This window comes from Elaeis guineensis, chromosome 1 (assembly GCF_000442705.2).
Source record: "Elaeis guineensis isolate ETL-2024a chromosome 1, EG11, whole genome shotgun sequence".
Lineage (NCBI taxonomy): Eukaryota > Viridiplantae > Streptophyta > Magnoliopsida > Arecales > Arecaceae > Elaeis > Elaeis guineensis.
The window spans coordinates 155927937-155935878 of record NC_025993.2 but is presented as its reverse complement, the minus strand read 5'-3'; positions in this window follow the sequence as shown (position 1 = coordinate 155935878).

Sequence of the window (7942 nt, the reverse complement as noted above, 5' to 3'; positions counted from 1 at the left end):
AAATTTAAGATAGGCGATATAGGATATTTTATTTATTGAATTAATATTTGTTTACTTGAGATTTTAAATATTCATAAAGTTTGATAATACACTGACACATAATTTAATTAGATTAAAGATATAATATATACACATGTAAGTAACCTATATGAAATATAAATTTGAATTATTTATTATTTGTATATTGGACTGAGTCAGGTTTGTCGGATTGGGTTAGGTTTGAGTTTGGTTAGGGTCGCGTCTCAGATTGGGTTAAAGGTCAGCCTTCATCTAACGCTACTCGAGGTTTGGTTGGATTCTTTTAACTCCAAGCCATGTAAACGCTGGCTGGTTTGGGTTGAGCCCAATTCAAGATTTTCACATGCATAAGAAAACATGTTGTTTATATCAATGAGGAGGCACAACCAACATAGCCATCGAATGAGTGTGAATGCGTGGACCAAATTTCCATTCTTGCCCTGATTTGTGCTTTTAATAAGACTGGCAATAATAAACCTACATGGGGCATAAACTAATTCATAGCCCAAAAGAAGGGAAAATAGAACAAAATATAGGCTTTCAGTCAAATGAAAGACGTACGAATATGAAGTGCAAAGACTGTACATTAGGATGAACTTTCGAGACAAGTGAAATATCCAGGAAAGCAACTTCTACCAGAAATGCTGTAGGTTGTGTTTGGTAGAAGGAATAACATTTAGTGGACCGTTCTTTTGAGAATAAAAAATTTATTTAAAAATATTTTTTAAATAAATATTTTTTAAATAATATTTAGATCGAAAAATAATATATATATATATATTATATTAAAAAAAAATAGAAATCTAATATCCATATTCTTTCGTATCATTAGTTTTTTGAATAAATTGTTAACATCTATTCATATTTTTTATATTATCTTTTATTATATAAATATTATTATATATAATAATATAGTATAATATAATATAATATATTATAATATGATATGATATAATATTATATCATATTATAATATCATATAGTATATTATATTATTATACCATTATATATTTTATTGTATCATTATAATATAATATGCTATAATATGCTATAATATAATATATATTATATAAATATTATTATATATAGTATAACATATTATGATATTATAATATATATACTATATTATAATATAATGTACTATTTTATGATATAATATAGTATGTTATATTACAATAATAATTATATTATTATTATGTTATTATAAGATCAATGGTATATTAGGAATGAAATAAAAAATTATTTTTATAGTTGATGGAAAAATGATTTAGCTATCTCCTAGGTGGGTAGGATTTTTCTCTCATTTCATAGGTAAATACTATCTATAGAAAAATGATTTATCCATCTAAAAAAGCATGAAAATATAAGTTGATCAAGGAGAAATTTGATATTTGCCTATAAAAAAAAAAAAAAAAGAGGAGCTTTAGAGGGTTATCCCCATTCCTATGAATTGGATAGTCTACTCCATGGAATAAGGTATTTTTTGGTATTTGATTAGAGAGAGGAGTGGAGAGAAATAAGCAAGTGCATGAGTTTTAGCGATTGTTTGGACTTTATTGCAAAGATAAAATAACCTCCACTTTTTGGTATATGTGAAGAGTGAATAGGGACAAAATTACGAAGAGGAGGGATAAAGTCCTCTTATTCCATGAAACAATATTCTATCAGTTTGGCGGAACATGATTATCCGAATGAATGGCCTTCTCCAAATAAGACCATTTGGTGACCTTTTTATGGATAACCCCCTACTTGAGTGTATAATCCTCCACTTAATCCCCTACCAAATGCCACCTAAGGGTGCGCTGTTTGATTCATGAATTTTTTTTTTTTTTTGGACAAGAAATGGCCCAAAGGCCGCATCATTTGACTATAGAAAGTGTACAAACATTCTTCTCAAGAATGAAACACCAAATAAATCAGGATTAGGAAAGGAGTAGTAACAGATCACCATGATTTCTCAAAAGCCCAAAAAATACAGACATTATGAGCAAAGTTGTAGTGACAGGCCCCAACTCCCAGCTGATACAGTGAATGAGCAAAGTTGCGCCTAAGACACTGAAGTCGGGTTTCCCCATATTTGTGAAATTCCTGCAGGTAAGGAGCGGGATTTTGGTGATATACCAGGATAGAAGAGAAGAGATTATTCTAATGACTCCGTCTCGCAATACTCCCTGCTTCAGAATAGAGGCCTTGTATCCATATTCTGGCCTGCGGAAACCATTGAGGGCAATATTGTCTAGCAGCCATAGAGGAGGCATAATAGGAAGGTAAGAAGAAGCTAGTTTGTTGGGAACAAGTGACATCCCATAAAAAGTAGAGAGGGGCTGCATGTAATCCGCTGCTGGTACAGTAAAATAGGATTGTCCAATCCCCATGGCTGGCTCCAGAAGCAAAGGCCGCTAACATGTTGACAAAAACCACCATTAGATGATATTTTAATGAAAGAAAAACCCGGGAAAACCTGCAACCACGAACAAATAGGGTCAGTAACAAACTTCCTTTTTTTCCTCTTGATTTTCTTTTTTCCTTTTTCCTTTTTATTTTTTCTTCTGTTTTCCTCCACATGAAACAAACTTCTTGCTTATCCTCGTACTGCACGGTAGGGTGTATCAATAAGATTATCATTCCCAAGCAATCATATGAAGATAGCCTGATGACTTTGCTGCAAGATAATGACTGAGATGCAGATTCACAGAAGCAATAGAGGGCATCTACCGGCAGGTCCTACTCCAAAGAAATAAGACAATATTGAGGCACAATCATCATATGGAAGCCGTGAAATTTAGCCGCATAGAACTGTTGCAACACAGCCATCATGGAGACATCCTTCTCAGAGAGGGAACAACAACCAAAGTAGAAACAAAAAAGGAGTGTTAGTAGGTCCCCATGATTTTTCAAAAGCCCACAAAAGCCAGTGTTTGTGAAATAGGCCAACTGACAGCCCGCAGCTCCCAGCAGATGCAGTGGATGAGCAATATTACGCCTGAGACATTGAAGTCGTGTTTCCCCGTATCTATGAAATCCCTGCAAGTGGGCACCGGGGTTTTGTTGTAACACAACCATCATAGATATGCATTGAATTTGGACTGCATAGAAGAATGCGAAACATGCCAGGAATAGAAGACGTGAATAGAAAGGAATCGCATCAGCATCTTTAGTCTGTCGCAGCCGACAATGAATGAGGGTCAACATAGTTCAGAGCATAATACAAGAGTTTTACATCCTCAATCTTCTTTTTGTATGCCCATATTTTCTCACCCTCACTCCTTATACTCTACTGTTTAGAATTCTTTCTATTACTTTCTATCCATGGAGACTGCATGCCTACCTTCCTGCTCAAACCCTTCAATTCTAAACACTTTGCCCGCCTGCTTTTTATATTTTATCATCATTTCACTCTCATTGTTTTGTCCCTCCTCCTTTCTTGATTTTGTTTTTCTCCCTTCAGCACCTTGGTATGCAACCTTCCTCACACTACCGATACTAATTTTGCTTTGCCTCCACCCTATTTTTTTCTCCATACAAGCACCTATCATCCATACCTTGTCTGTTTTGATAGTGATGGGTGGGATAACTATTGCAGGAGTGCCTTAGCAACTGTTACAGTATAGGATAGGCTAAATAATTGCAGAAGAATTGGTCAAAACTGATATGCAACATGTGCTTGAAGATCTAGTCTTTAGCAACATAGTTGGTGCTGCTGTTTTTTTGTTTTGTTTGTTGCTTGATATTAGGAAAGTTGTTATTTATAGCTTGTAATCAGCCAAATTCTTCGAATTTCTGTTACATATTAGTTCTAAATAAAGAGCTGTGCATTGAATAAAAATGTAGATACAATTTCCCTCTCTTTGTTGTCAATACATTTGTCCTATTCTATACTTTATTTTGTGCCTAAAAATAACAAATTGGTATCAGAGCTTATCATCTTGAGGGATCTGTGAGTTGAGTGAGTCCACAAACACAGACCAAAACTTTAGACCAGAAACAATGGAAACATAAATAACTTTCTCATCTACTACGCTACCAAGTTTTGATGGTGAAAATTATCAAGCATGGGCTATCAAAATGACAGTCCATCTTGATGCATTGGATCTCTGGGAGGCAGTAGATGAAGATTATCACATTCCTCCATTGCCTGAAAATCCTACAATGGCTCAACTGAAGATCCACAAAGAAAGAAAGACAAGGAAGTCCAAAGCTAAAGTCTGTCTATTCTCTGCTGTGTCTAGCACAATATTTACAAGGATTATGAACCTGGAATCTGCAAAAGATATCTGGGACTATCTCAAAAAAGAATACCAAGGCAATGAATAAACCAAAAACATGCAAGTGCTCAACTTAATCAGGGAGTTTGAAATGCAGAAGATGAAAGAGTCGGAAAGCATCAAAGATTACTCTGACAAGTTGCTCAGCATAGTGAACAAGGTAAGACTGCTTGGTAAGGACTTCTCAGATGAAAGAATTGTGCAAAAAATTCTTGTAACTTTGCCTGAGAAATATGAATCTAAAATTTCTTCATTAGAAGAATCAAAGGACCTGTCAAGTATATCCTTGGCAGAGTTGGTTAATGCACTGCAGGCACAGAAATAAAGAAGAATGATGAGACAAGAAAAATCTGTTGATAGTGCTTTTCAAGCAAAGTCAAAAAATTCAAGAAGAGGCAAAGATGGGAAGAAGAACAAGAATAAGAGCAACAACAAGACTGACAGCAATAACAAAAGCAAGGACGAAGCATATCCACCCTGTCCATACTGCAAAAAGACTAATCACCCGCAGAGGAAGTGCTGGTGGAGACCGGATATCAAGTGCCGAAAATGTGGGCAGATTGGACATATGGAGAAGATTTGCAAGTCACAACAATATGAAGCTGAAGTAAATGCTGCTGCTGAGCAAAATCAAGAGGAGCAGCTGTTTGTTGCAATATGTTTTGCAACAAGCAACAGCTCTAGTGACTCTTGGCTGATCGATAGTGGTTGTACAAACCACATGACTAATGACTAGGAGCTCTTTAAAGAGCTTAATAAAATAGTCATTTCCAAAGTCAAGACTGAAAATGGTGAATACATCTCAGACAGAGGCAAAGAAACTGTGACTATAGAGAGCTTAACAGGTTTGAAGTACATTACTGATATTTTATATGTGCCTGACATTGACCAAAATCTGCTTAGTATTGGATAGTTGATTGAGAAGGGTTTCAAAGTCATATTTGAAGACAAATGGTGCATGATCAAAGATAGAAAAGGCAGAGATGTATTTAAGGTGAAAATGAGAGCAAAAAGCTTTGCTCTGAATCTAATGGAGGAGGAGTAGATAGCCTTTCCATGCAATACAAGCAACACAGAGTTATGGCACAAAAGGCTCAGATATTACCATCATGCTAGACTTCTATATATGTAGAAATATAATATGGTGAAAGGGGTACCATTGTTGGAAGAGAAGCTGGCAGTTTGTGTGGCTTGTCAGTATGGTAAGCAAGTTAGAAGCCCCTTCCCTCAATTTGCATGGAGAGCAATACATAAGCTTTAGCTAGTACACACAGATGTTGGAGGACCTCAGAAAATATCATCTTTAAAGGGCAGTAAGTATTATATTGCATTTATTGATGATTATACCAGATTCTGTTGGATATATTTTCTCAAATTCAAATCTGAGGTTGCTAATATATTTTGGAAATATAAAACATGGGTGGAGAATCAAAGTGGTTGCAGGTTGCAGAAAATAAGGTCAGATAATGGAAAGGAATACACTTTTGATAGTTTCAACAAATTCTGTGAAGAAGCTGGTATTGAATATCAGCTCACAGCACCTTATACTCCACAGTAGAATGGAGTAAGTGAAAGAAAAAATAGAAGCATTATGGAGATGACAAGGTGTATACTGCATGAAAAGGAGCTATCAAAGAACCTACGGGCAGAGGCTGCAAACACTGCAGTTTTTCTGCTAAACAGGCTGCCAACCAGAGCTTTACAGAAAAGAACTTCATTTGAAGCATGGTTTGGTTATAAACCAAATTTGCAAAATCTAAGAACTTTTGGTTGTCTCTATTTTTCTTATGTGCCACAGGTAAAAAGAGACAAACTCGATAAGAAGGCAGAACCTGGTGTCTTTATTGGTTATAGCAGCTCATCCAAGGCTTACAGAATTTTTCAACCTCAAAATGGAAAAATTCTTGTAAGTAGAGATATCAAGTTTATGGAGGATAGACAATGAAACTAGGAGGAGTCAATAACGAAGAAGCAGCCAAAGTTTCTGCAAGATTCTGAGGATGACATAGATGAAATACCAGTCAGAGGTACAAGATCATTATTTGATATCTATGAAAGATATAACATTGCTGTTTTTGAGCCTGCAGAGTTTAAGGAAGCAGAGAAGGACAATAAATGGATTGAAGTAATAGAAGAGGAGCTCAAAATAATTGAAAAGAATGACACTTGGGAGCTGGTGAACAGACCTCAACACAAAAAACCTATAGGAGTCAAATGGGTTTACAGAACCAAACTCAATGTTGATGGTTCTATAAACAAATACAAAGCCAGATTAGTTGTGAAAGGGTACGCTCAAGTGTTTGGAGTAGATTTCTCGGAGAATTTTGCTCCAGTGGCACGACTCGATACAATCAGAATGTTGCTTGCCTTGGCAGCACAGAAGGGATGAAAAATTTATCAGTTGGATGTAAAATATGTCTTTTTAAATGATTATTTACAGGAGGAGATATTTGTAGAGCAGCTAGAGAGTTTCCAAGTCAAGGGACAGGAGGAGAAGGTCTACTTGTTAAAAAAAGCCTTGTATGGTCTTAAACAGGCTCCTAGAGCCTGGTACAGTAGGATTGATGAACACCTTCAAAGTTTTGGCTTTGCTAAAAGTCCAAGTGAAGCTACATTATATGTAAAAGGAACTGATGCTAATTTAATTATAGTTTCTGTTTATATTGATGACCTGCTTGGAACAGAAAATGATGAGGAGCTGATAAAGGCGTTTAAAGCTGAAATGCTCAAAGTATTTGAGATGACATACTTTGGCTTGATGTCCTACTTTCTGAGAATGGAAGTGAAGCAAAATCATGATGGAGTCTTCATACGTCAAAAGAAGTATGCAAAGGAAATACTCAAGAAACTTCACATGGAAGACTGCAAAAGCACAAGCACCCCAATGAATCAGAAGAAAAAATTTAGTAAGGATGATGGAACAGACAAAGTTGATGAAGGGCGGTATAAGAGTCTGATTGGTTATTTGATGTATCTTACAGTCACCAAACCAGATATTATATTTGCAGTGAGCCTGCTCTCAAGATTCATGCATTGTGCCAGTGAAATATATTTTCAAGCTGCCAAAAAGATCGTGAGATATATCAATGGTATAGTAAATTATGGTATTAAATATTTTTACCGTCAGAATTTTAAGCTTTATGGTTATTTTGATAGTGATTGGGCAGGTTCTGTTGATGACATGAGAAGCACAACAGGTTTTTGTTTCAGCCTTGGTTCAGGAATATTTTCATGGTGCTCAAAGAAGCAAGATGTGATAGCTCAGAGCACAGCTGAAGCTGAATATGTGGCAGCCACTGCTGCTGTAAATCAAGCACTTTGGCTCGGAAAGATATTTGCAGATTTACACATGAAGCAAAATGAGCCAACACAGATTCATATAGATAACTAAGCTGCAATTTCAATCTCAAATAATCCTATTTTTCATGGCAGGACTAAGCATTTCAAGATCAAGTTATATTTTTTAAGAGAAGTACAAAAAGAAAGTGAAGTTAGCTTGCTTTATTGTAGAACTGATGATCAAATTGCAGATGTATTAACCAAAGCACTATCAAAAGTTAGATTTGAAGCTTTAAGAAATAAACTAGATCTCTACAGCTACTAATGCAAGGAGGAGTGTGTTGGGAATAGTGTCCCAAAGCCAATCGTCAGCCTGTTGA